Below are 13,066 nucleotides of genomic sequence, written 5' to 3' on the forward strand. Positions count from 1 at the left end.
TTATTCTGTCTATCAAAACTCCATTTCATACACATCACAGAAAATTATTTCCCTCCAAAAAGCATTTCAGTACTCTATTGTACAAAGAGGCCTACATTTAAAAAGAAAACCTTTACAGTGTGCTATTTTTTTGCTCCTTTGTTTAATCCTCCATTTATATTTTGCCATAAATTGTTTACAAAAGGAATTAAATAAAGAACAGCATGTGCTTTGTTTTGAGTTAGATCTAGTTAAAATTGCATCACTCTTAGAGTAGAGACAGACAAAATTATCATCTATACTTTATGGGTATATAGGCAAGACTCTTGCAACCAGAATTTGTGTTCTGAAACTGGACCTCTTCAATAAAATTTCAGCCAAGGAGCTTGTCAGGTTTAGCAACAGGCTAATTTGGTCTGTCCAACACCTGATGGATATTTTTTAACAAATGAATAGCTAAAAATCTTTGTCAGAAGCAAATATCGTTGCAAAGACATTCTTCAATGAAACTGCAAGTGATGGGGATCTTTCTGTTTATAAGATTTACTCCCCTGCTATGCCTCATTATGAGCAGATGGAATACTCCTGCTGTATGCATTGCAGGGGATGGATAGAAATGTGTCAGTACAGGGCCTGGTCTATGAAACTCACTTGATAAGTAACACATGATGTTCTAAGCAGCCTCTTCTGCTATACCCCAGGGGCAACATGGGGTCATCAAATAAGCATGGCTACAATCTGCTTCTCTGGAAGCAAAATTTCAGGCCACTGAAGATTATGTTTCATATTTAGACATTATAGAGATGGATATGAAACGGCTTTTCCATACCACAAAACAATTTTGCAATTCTGAAAACATTTAGTCAGGAAAGAGATGAACGTAATATTAAGTTGAACTCTGCTCCCAGCAGAAAAACCTTCATAGACTCAACGAACGCAGAGTTTCAGGAGTGCTTAAATAAGGGGAATCATAACTACTACTGAAGCAGTAGAATTGGAGACTGGACTACCTGATCTCCAGGCATTCCTTCCCACCTGAATTATCTTAAGATCTGACATCTTACTTAATGAATATTCAGCAATGACTCCCATTCAGACATTTTTTCCTGTATTCTTCACTTTCTTTCTAATCAAAGAAAAGCAATACAAATGCTTATTGGTCAATACTGCCTGAAAACCACACTAAAGGGCTGAAGGAAAAAACTGCTATTAACTGATTAAAACAAAATGAAGAGCAAGTCTATTTTTTTCCCAGTAAGATCATGTGACAACGTCCTATTTGTATCATGAAGAACAAACATATTAATCACATTTAAGGGGTAGCACTGCTTTTCTTCAGTGACTGGTTCCATGTTTATGGGTTTAGTTACCTCTCACTATGACCTGGGGGTGAGGGGGAAGGAAAAACAGGAGAGAAAGAAACAGAATGTAACAGTGAAAATATCATAGTGAGCACATATCACTGTAAACAACTGACATTGGCACAACTATGAGGAAGAGTTCACATCATACTAAAGCAACACTCACATGTGTTGGACATAGCATGGTGAGGTTAAAACACTCACTGATAAAACACAATTTTTCCTGAATTTGTTTTGCAAACATTCATATGTTGTATTGCAAAATTATACTGATTTGCAAATATATTGATTTCTAAAATTGTATAGGATTCTCACTCCTTATTAGATGTTAAGGTAGAAGCTCCATTAATTTCTCTCTGCTTCAAAATGAAACAAACATAGCATGGACCAATACTGTGTGTAGAACTGGGAATGCAATTTGAGCAGCTAAGCACCTCTTAATCTTTCAGCCTGAAGGGTAAAATTCAAGCTTTTTCTTCTTAGCTGCAGGGAAAACAGTCAGTGCCCCTCGAATTGTCTGCAGATTTTATTGTTATAGAATTAGCAGTGTGTCCCCATCTGTAGACAAAATAGCTGTACCTGCTGCAAGACGATGCACCTTCAGTTTAGAAAGTTTGGGAGCATCTTTCTGTCTTGATCACCTCCTAAACTGAGAGTGATTTGTGTCAGCAAAACCCAGATTCTCTACCATCAAGCAGAAAGCAAGACTGTAATTTTCTAGTTTTCTTCTCTAGTGCTGTTATTTCACTTATTGTAAGTTCTTCATGGTTCCTACAAGATAAAACCCAGAAGTTCCAGGTGCAGCTTATTTCTCATGGTAGAATAGTAAAGAAGCCAGACATCTTACATCTCTATAGAATACAACGAAGAAAAAAATGGGGAAATCATATTTTTTTTCCAGTCAACTAAAAAGAAATAGAATAAATTTATTGGTGTCAAAGAAAAAGAAGCATTTAAAAGTATGCATCATGGACATAATTAGACATAGCACATCTAGGTCAGCTGAGGAGGCAGGATTCATACCCCAATACTTTATTCAAAACTTTTAAACAATGCTGTTTCAATTGACAGCTCCCTAACGGTGACTCTTTTCAGAACTGGTAAAACCATGCAAAATATACATTTTACATAGCTCTGAAAAGCAAACCTGCACCTCATTTGAGAAACACCAAAGGCACTGGATATGAACAGGGGAATACTATATTCACCATTTATTAGTGGCAGCTCTGCTGGGTTTCCAGTTGAGATAAGTTGTGGGACTTCACTACTCGTTCTCATTAACAGTTACGGAGCCATAGAGCAGGATTATCCATGAACAGACTGAGGTTAAGTCTAACACACTACATGAGAAATTACTGATATTATGAGCGTTTCTCAATATTTTCCCAATGCAAAATTCAGGTCTAAATACCTGCACATGCCTCAGATTAAACTGGCTGGATCCAAAAAGATTTTTTTTTTAGGTTATCATAACTACAATTCAGACATTTTCTGCCTTTAGTTTATTCATTTAGTTATTCATTCTACATCACAAACCAGATAAGGCTACTTCAATAACAGATTAAATAAGAATTACTTTAATTTAGTAATTAAAGATAAATTAATTAAAGATATTTCCATTTAGTCATGCTGTGTTTGGCAGAACATGCTCTGAGGTTCCACTGTCATGATTCAGTTATTACAAAATCTCAGAAGCTGTGTAACTAACACAACACTAATCTGTCCATTAAAAAGTACCTCCAAATGAACCTGAAGTGTGAATTCTTTCTGCCAGTAAGAACTTGCAAAACAACCACGAGAGAGTAATATGGCCTGTAAATGCACAAACCAAGGTGTATCCTATGTCCCAAAACCAAACTCCCAAAACGCCATCACCACCATAAACTGTTTTCTGTTTAAGCAACCTAGAATTTAGAATTAAATTTAACTCAGATGAGTGACTGACATTGTTCAATGTTCTCATAGCAATATTCTTGGAAATGTCTGGCATATAACATATACATACACCTCCTTATGCTTGTAAAGTATGTTTTGCAATACATGAAATGGCTAGTCCAAGTGAAGGCTATAAGTCTGCTGCCAGGTACCAGACTTCCTTTTTCTCAAACAAGCATAAAATTGTCCACACTCAGGTTCTCAGATTCAAACCATACTAATGGCTTAAGATGGAGATTTTATACTTCCTACTGTCGTCTTAAAAAAAGACAATTAAATATCCAGTTAAGCAGCTTGAAAAAAACTATGGGAAATACTAAGATGGTGCATTAAGTTAATGAAAATAAGCTTGTTAATAGAAATAGGTTTGCTTATAAAAAAAAAGAAAAAACTAAACATGGTTCTTGGCACTGCGTAAGGCTCAAAATGTTACTACAATTACTTTTCAGTTCCTGATTAAATAATGTGCTATATTCAGTATACGAGAGAACCTGTGTGTTTCTTTCCTAGTCCTCTAGAATGCTAAACAGCAACATACTTAAACATAAAGTACTTTGGCCACAACAACCCCAAGCAAAGCTATAGGCTGGAGGCAGAGTGGCTGTAAGACTGTAGAAGAAATGGACCTAAGGGTGTTGATCAGCATTTGGCTAAACCTGAGCTAGCAGTGTGCCCAGGTGGCCAAGAGGGGCCAGTGGCATCCCTGCTTGTATGAAAAATAGGGCTGCCAGCAGGAGCAGGGAAGTGATCATCCCCCTGTACTAAGTCCTGGTGAGGCAGCACCTCGAGTGCTGTGTTCAGTTTTGGGCCTCTCACTAAAAGAAAAACATCAAGGCACTACAGTGTGTCCAGAGAAGAGCAACAAAGCTGTGAAGGGCACAAGTCTGACGAGGGGAGCAGCTGAGGAATCTGAGATTGTTTAGCCTGGAGAAAAGGCTTAAGGGACACCTCATCACTCTCTACATCTACCTGAAAGGAGGTGGTGGTAAGGTGGGTGTCAGCCTGTTCTCCCACATAACTAACAATAGGACTAAGTTGCATGAGGGGAGGTTCACACTGGATAATAGGAAAAGTTTATTCTCTGAAAGGGTAGTCTGGCACTGGAATGGGCTGCCCAGGGAGGTGTTCAAGAAATGTTTAGATGTGGTACTAAGGGACATGGTTTAGTGGGGTTATACTGATGGTTGGTGAATGGTTGGACTGGATGATCTTGGAGGACTTTTCCAACGTTGGTGATTCTATGATTCATGTTTTTCTCAGTTACATTCAGTAAACTGCTGCATATCCATTCCCTCTTCTCATTCAGATTCTAATGAATGCTTCTGTGGTGGCAGCTACAATGCACGACACCAAATACTTTTCTCCTTGTCAAATAACACTCCATAAAAATACTATTGTCCTGCTGATTTAGTATATATACACGTCTAGTAAGGAACAACCAGCATAGCCTGGCAAGTACAGTCCTGTATGGGATTTTTCCCCCATGATTATCAGAGAAGATAAATGAAATTTTCCAACACAGCCCTATCAAAGTCCACAACACATTGGTACGTGTGGGGTTTGCACACACAGAAGGAGGATCTGGAGAGGAAAGTTATTTTTGCATTCTAAATTATGAGACAGAACCTTGAAACACTGATAGTGGAGGAAGCATTTTCATTAGATAGGTTTCACTTTCTTCCTCAGTGCAGCAATCCACTTACAGAAGCCGTATGTTGTTACATGACACATTTCCACTTTCCTGCAGAAGTGCCTGTAATTTTTTGAATGCTGTTTGTTGTTACTGCCTTTCTTCTCCGACACAATGCACCATTTTTTAACCTTTTCAGTAACCCAGTGACACCTCTGGGATATTACAGTATTCCTGTCAAAATGTCTGGTCCGCAACAATAAACTTTACATTGATGTCTTGCTTTTCGGGAATAATTACACCGTTCCTTAAATGTTACCCTATTTACTATTTGTGCAAAAAGATGACAATAAAATCAATGGAACACAATTCCCAAATGTGTATCAAAGTCTTTTGCAATGTTAATGGATTAGTGTGTCTATAGAGGTGCAAGATCATTTTGTCTCAATGCTTGGACATGCACATGATATGCACTTCCTCAAAGCTAAACTTATTAACCCTTATCTGCTGAGCTCATCCATTCAAAAAGTTAGTTTAATCTCCCTGTATTTGTCAGGATTCCATTTTTTTCAAGTCAAGCCTGGGAATGCTGCCCATCGATCAATAGGTGTATGATGAAGGAACTTCGTCCTGCTACCTATGACCAGCGGCTATGTTTTTTCAATGATTCCGCAGGAGTCAAAAACTCAACAAAGCGAATCGCGGATGCTGTAAAGGGAGCATGCTGCTCATGTCTGTGACCACTGTATGCAAAGCTTGGCATTAGTCACCGCCAGGCCGCCTCTGACAGCCCTGAAGTGAGGGAGATTAATGTGAGGCAGGGGCACTTTATTATTGTCATTCTGTTCTTTCACACTCTGCCTCTGACTTTCAATTTTGCTCCAGAATTAATTGTCTGCTCCCTACAGTATGACTGATGTAGAAGGATACAAGTAACATAGGCACCTGGTTCTGGCCTTGACAATCTGACTCGTTGTTGCAGGATGTATTGTGTACAGTCAAATTCAGGGACAGACGGGCATCTTTCAAAGAAATCAGCCAATGTTTCTTTTGACTTCAATCAGATTTGACTGTAGATTATCCTTCCCTAAGACGATTTTTTTCTTGTAGAGATGCTAACAAAATGCCAGTGCCGTTATTAAGCACCACTGCCGTTTTATGCAGCCTCATATGAGGCCTTTCTTTCTAAGCTCTTCTTTTTATGTTCGAAGGTAGTAAATTAGTCATGTAGTAGTGTTAAATCCCTGCCCTCTCAGAGTTAAGCATTGTTGTGAGAATATTATATATGTTATCTTTGACAATAAAAATACATGGCTATGTAAGCCAGTATCATTTACTATTTATTGTACTAACAGTTCCAAAGCAAATTACACACAAAGTAAGACAAATATTTGAAGATCTTGTACCTAATAGAATATCTACTGTTTATCAGAGTTAAAATGAACTGCTGTACAGAGAGATCAAAGAACATCTTTACTAGAGAATTGAGGATGGAAAAAAAAATCACTTTCAGGATGGAAAAGACCGTACAGGATCAGTCTTTGAATGTGAACCTCTATCTATCAGTCTGCTTTTTTTCAGGTTAACATTTGATGATGACAAATGCAAAGCCAGTTCTACACTGCAGCAAAACAAGGAGCTTCACCTTTATCTCTAAACAGTCAACGTTGGCTAGTAGTCACAGACATTGTTACCAGATGTACAGGCAATAATATCAACATTTGTTATTCTAAAATGAGGTTAACCGTGGTATATTTGGGAAAGGTTTAGTTTTTCTTGCCAGCTACTCTATATGATCATTAATACTTTCTGTTAGATTTTATCATATTTGGGCATACTAGTGATAAACTTGATAACAGAATATATAAAAACAAGCAACACAGAATGTCCTACTGCTTAATGTTTCTCCCTCATTAGATGGGTGGGATTCGAAAGGATCTCAGGAATTTCTTCCCAAATATGCTCTCTGAATAGAATATGCAGTAAATTATTGTGGCTTTATCTCATCTATTTCTTCAAAATGACTACGATATTATATTAAAGGGTAAAGAAATATATAATACACTGAACTGAACTGTCTTCTATACTGGATACCAGAAGGAAAATTACCACCATTCAGTGAGGACAATCCAACCTCATTACATGAATGATTTATTACAATGAGCAAAATGTGAAAAAATAACTGGTTGCTTTTATGAGAGGAAGCAGTTTTTCCCAATTGGTAAGGTTTTCCTGGACTTTTGGGCAAGGATGCCTTTGAATATCCTCAAAAGACACAAAAAGCAACAAGAAACTGCCTCTTTAAAAAGGTATGTGGGTAAATGTTGTAATATCCTTCAAACCTGACATTAAGTATTCAAATGTTACTTAAGCAAAGTGTGAGCAATTAAATTAATCAATCTTCCCAGCCATGTACCGAACAGATGTTCAATAAATCCTCTCTGCTTACAGTGTGGGAGAAAGAAAGTCCACTTTTAGCTGTCCTTCAGTGATGACATCCCTCAGCCCGTCCTTTCACAAGGCCTCATGGGCCGCTGCCAGGCAGTTCTGCTGTGTTGTTTCTTTATTATAAATAACAACAGACCACCTGGACTACCTGCAGTACCTGGAAGCTGAGGTTTAATGATCCTTCAGGCTACATCCTCAGCTCTCTCCTGATCCCAGATAATGGGACTGATGGGAATGGCAGAGGAGTGACGGATGGCAGTGACGAATGACTGCAGACAAACATGTGCTGACAACGAGTGAATATGGGGCAGTGTTGCAGAAAGGTCAAGATAAAAGTATTTGCTTGACTTTCAAAGTTTCTCCATGAAAAAGCAGTCGGCATCCTCATATTGTTACTACCAGATAGTTTTACCAAGCAGATTTGTACAACACACTGTCAAATTATTGCAAATCTGGCAAACAACAATGCAAGTGGGATCAAATGCTACCACTTTTTAGTAAAATTAGCCATCTGCAAAACTAGGGCAGCTACATTACAGAAACATACAAGAACCTGAATATTTGCAATTTTCAGCGTTGAATGTCACTAGCAGATGCAGACGGGCCCTCCTGGTTTTAAGAAGTGCCCGTTCTGTTCTAACCAGGCTCCCATCCCAGCCTCAACAGCGCTCTCTCATTCTCTCCAGCACAAGGAAACATGACTTCACAACCCAGTTTTTCTGCCTAATTATGACGTGAGATGTCTCCTTAGCAGAAGTTATAAAGTTCACCTGGAAGTCCCATGATATAAGACTTAATTACTGTAAGATGCACCTACCATCAGATCTGTGTTAAAATTTTTACGCATTAAGGACTAAGGTTATTTATGGCACTCCCAAGCCTTAAACAACAATCCTATTGGTCTATATGATATACACGACGCATCTCATCGTCTTAACTTTTTACATGTTAATATCATCTGTGATCAAATGAGTCGACTGACATTCAAATGTAATGGTTAAAATTTCTGCACCACAGATATACAACTTCAACCTTTTGAATGCTGCCATTCCATATATGGACTTTATCCACATTTTAATGAGGCTTTAAAATCTCCAAGATTAAGCTAGTATTTTATATAGAACTGCCTGCTTTTTATGATATCCTGACATGTTGTACAACATTTGTGACTATATTGATCCTTATAAATTCAGTATCTATATATATTCATGGAAAGTATGCCCCTCCACATTCAGTACGTAGAATAAATGGAGGCAGAGGGGTGGGTGGTTCTTAAATGATTAGCTCAGCAGTAGACAAGTAACGAATATTACAGTAGCACTATTGCACAACTTAGCAACACTTAACAAATTAAACTACCATGCACAATAAAGAAATGCCAGAGTTCTTTCTCAAATCTTACCCTATTTCACTCTCCTTCAGGCAAGCCTGTTACAAGTCCTGAGGGGGTAAACTGTGCTGTTCTCACACCTGGGACAGTTATACATCTTCATGTCCTCATCGTCGCCTGACTGCAGAGACAAGCTTTCCTGTGTTTCTCTGCGCTCTTTCATGCTTTTAATCTAAAACAAATGATTGCAAGAAAAAAAAAAAAAAGCATTATCACCTTGGCGAGGCATCAGGAGTAAAAAAAAAAAAAAAAAGAAAAAAGAAAGAAAAAGGAAAAAAGGGAAAAAAAAGAAAGAAAAGGTCTGTGGGCAAATTCATCTTCCATTGCTACAATCAATCTCTCACCTAAAGAAATACACAATAACTAGGCAGGAAGGGGCCAAGATTTATGGCCTAGAAACATCTACACTGACCAGCATACACCTAGCCTTCTTGGCTCCCTCCTCGCCAGAATGGCTCTTTCTAACAGTTACAATGATATACTGTCTCTCCCTACTGTTTTACAAGTACATTAGCTTTATTTAATGAGATCTCTGAGTAATTTAACAGATGTATATAGGACATAAGACTAGAAAAACTCTTGCTACTTGAATATTTTCGCCAAGGTATTCTAGGGGTAGATAATCTCTACTACCATGTTATATTCCTTGAAATAGTGTTATTGGGTTTTTGAGAAGGTTTTTAAAAATCATTTTAATAGAAATGTAATATTATAATCAAATAGAATATAGCAATATTCAACATTTGCTTGTGTCAAGACCATAAAAATCAGGATAAACGCAGCTACTTTAGATCCTCAAAACTAAATATTAAGAGGCCTGAGAGAAATTCAGAAGCATAGATTAATACACTTGCTAAATCTTGCCCCAAGGAAAAAAAAAAAAAAAAGATTCTTTAATTTAAAAACATATATATTCAGCATTAAAGTTCATGACAACTGGATAGCTCAATAGGAAAGCATTTGAAATACTGCATTCTGAGTTTTTGTTTACTGTATGAAGTATATCTAGTTGTTACTTACAATAGTTCTGCTTTCCATTATCATACATCTGTTTCCGGGCAATAGCCAATGCAGCAGCTAATGGCTGCTGTTGTCCGGCAAACTAGTTTTAAATAATACTGTTACTTAGTAAAATATTAAACAAAAAAGACTGTAATAATAGCTTCTACAGGAACCCTAATAATCAACCAATTAATAATATTGAGAGGTGGAAGTAAGGAATTACCTGTTTAAAATAACGTTCAAGCAATTTTTCTTAGTTAAAGAAAGAAGTTGCATAAATTTCATGCTTTTGTCTGTGTGTTTTTGCAGCAACGCAAAATCCATACAGTGTCTTAATGTTTTCTCATGCATTATATCTTTAAACTTGATTAAAAATAGAGTATTGCCCCAGATTCAGTAAATGACTTCAATGAACTACATTAAAAAAATTCAAAAACTTCAATTCTACCCAGTGGTGAGACCAGTACTAATTGAGCTTCGTGGCATTTTTCTGTAAATAATATATGGTCTCATTAAAGAAGGTTTATTTTAGTTTGAAAATACATTTCTTTTTAAAACTCTTTTAAGCTGAAGGGAGTGGAGGAAAGGCTGAAAGCAGTATTTACTCTTCTGGCAAAGTGTTAAAAGTCCTTCTGGTTTACAGGATACTGTGTTAACCTTGAATTAGGCCATATAACAGTTCCAGTGCATTTATACATCATTACCTATGGAAGACTAGGACAAGTATGTTGCAACAGGTATGTCTAATATTCAGAGCAGAAGCACATACATATCTGACCAGATGAAACATACTGAATGACACTCTAAATGGTATATCACATCCACTATAGTGGCAATGGTTTCTTCTTTAGAAAGCAACAAACATCAAGTTGTGAGCTTCAAAGATGGGTATTTCTTTAAATAAGAGATAAACACTGATCAATTTCAGGGTACAAACTTATCAATAATGATGGCACAACATTATACTAGAAGTCAAGAATGCACAGAATTTCTGCTGAAGCAGAAAGGAGTGGGAGAACACAAACTGGAATACAGAAAATTCATTGCATGAAATTTCATTTCTTGAGAGCTATAGATCAAGTTGTATTTGTTTAATGAGGTTGACACTAGAAAGATGTATAGAACATGTCAGACACCCAGTACCAGTGCGTTCTGGGAAAAAGATAACATCTGAGAATCTGACCACTCACTTCGTCTTCTAGCCAGACTTCTCTATCTACTGGTTCTTCGGGGGATTATAAATGAGAGGGCAGAAAGAACAAGGAGCAAAATAATGAAAAATACACAAAAAAAGAAAAATTATAACATTGCAGAGCAAAGTAAAGCCAGATTTATTGACCTCACAACTATATAATCAAGAGAAAGTTATCACTATAGAAACTTTTACTAAGCGGAATGATCTTAAATAACAAGGGAGTGCTATGAAATTTACAGCACTTTTAAGATATGCAAATTGAATGCAAGGTATAGACATAAGGGTAATTAATTGTAAATCTAAGAATAATGTTTCTTTGTCAGGGCTGTCTCCATGTTGTGGAATACATTCTAATGTGCCTTAACTCTGAATATTTCTTAAAGGCTGGTCTAATTATATGATGTTCAGAATTTCAAAATAGTAGTTATTCTTATCGTTTAATATAGCTGCTGTAAAGTTCCATAGCAAAATTTACTGATTACATGAAAATATTTTATTTTAATTTTCAAGGATAAAGCAATTGTTTAAAAGTCTGGGCACTGAGAGTTTGTCTTGGAAAAAAAAAATAACACGATAGAAACAGCTTTTGTCTAAAACTGTTTTGTGTTTGATTTTCCTTTTTTTTTTTTTTTAGAGGAGAATAAAGGAAGGTGGCAAGAAATCAAAACCACTGCCTACAAACATCTTCATTTGATGCAATTTTAAGTTATAATGTTAGCTTCCTAAGGACTTTGAGAATAAAATATAATTTTCTAAATACATTGTTTACTTCATTTTTTCCTGTATTAATTTGTAAGCTATTCATCTGATAATAATTAAGGTCAACCTTTCCATTATAACAAGACAATAAAAATTCAATTAATCATTTAAAGTCTTGGTATTCAAACACCAAGCTTAAAAGGAAATGTATATAAGTTTTCAAAACGTATAAAAACTTTTACAGAAATAATTCAACTCTCTGCCAGTTTCTGAAGCCGGCCTACATAGATCACTTTGCTCCCTACCAAAAAAAAACAAAAAACAAACAAACAAAAAAAAAACACTATTTGAGCTGTTTTCAGTGTTCAATTAATTTAGACCTATTAAAACTAAGTTTCATAATAGGACAACAAATAGTCTTCATCATCAACAATGCCCTAATATCTGAGACGTATTTGATTTGTAGTTAAAAAAACACTCTTTTATCCTTATTTCTTCAGAACTTCCTGTAGACCCGTAGAACAGTTAAACAAGAAGCAAAAAGAGCATGAACTGCCAAAGCTCTCTGTGAGACAGTTAAGCCACATACAGATGAAGGCGGCACAGAAACATAGGGTGTTGTGAACTTACTTCTGGCTGATAACTGCAAAATCAACTCTAATAGCATATATTACCTTAAAAATAAGCTACATTGAGGGAAATAAATGAATTAAATACTTGTGCATCAGCACTAAAAAATCCTTCCTTATTTTCATCAATGTTACATTCCTTTTACTTGTGCAAGAATGATCCATAGCCCCCAGATACAGTATTTTCTTCCCATACTCTAAAGGGAAAAGAGCAAAACACTTCCTAAGCATCTATTTAAAAGGTATGCTTGGGATAGTTGGTCAGAGGTGAGAGTCAACTAGGAGAATCCCAATTCTTTATGAAAACCATCAAATGAAACATATCAGTATTATTAAGAGAAGGAAGCTCCTGGAGGGATAACAACTGAGATCCCCATGCAGATATCAATTAATAGTTCCTTACCCTCCTAAAACTGTTGGCCAGCAGAATGAGTGACAGTTACCATCCTGAGATGAAATGTATTTTGGAAACTCATCAGACAATGTCTTTGGGACATAGGGAAGAGAAGGAATGACTGACCATCAACTATGTAAATGCTAAAATTGGTATTGAATCTGTACACATCCTTGCTTTATTGCTGCCAAAACAATAAAAATATCCTGTTACTATTTTTTACCTAAGCATAACAGACCATAACTTTACCTCCCCTCCAGCTGATGGTTTGTGCTTTAGACTTCTGATGTAGTTTAAATAGAGATCTCAGGAAATTTGAAATCATTGCCAGATATAGAGGCAGATTTTATAATGTGAGTTAAATGCATCATATGCTCGCATTATAGGGTCTCTCCTGCATAACA

General features: G+C 36.5%; 1 long non-coding RNA gene across 1 annotated transcript in view; it reads right to left on the reverse strand.

Annotated features, from left to right (window-relative positions):
• Window positions 1-8,541: 8,541 nt before the first annotated feature.
• Window positions 8,542-13,066, reverse strand: part of LOC107054298 — an 80,595-nt gene continuing 76,070 nt past the window's right edge. Inside the window, exon 6 of the long non-coding RNA XR_001468446.4 lies at window positions 8,542-8,915. This is a non-coding gene — a long non-coding RNA (uncharacterized LOC107054298). The remainder of the gene's footprint in view (window positions 8,916-13,066) is intronic.

This window comes from Gallus gallus, chromosome 11 (genome assembly GCF_016699485.2).
Source record: "Gallus gallus isolate bGalGal1 chromosome 11, bGalGal1.mat.broiler.GRCg7b, whole genome shotgun sequence".
Taxonomy (NCBI): domain Eukaryota; kingdom Metazoa; phylum Chordata; class Aves; order Galliformes; family Phasianidae; genus Gallus; species Gallus gallus.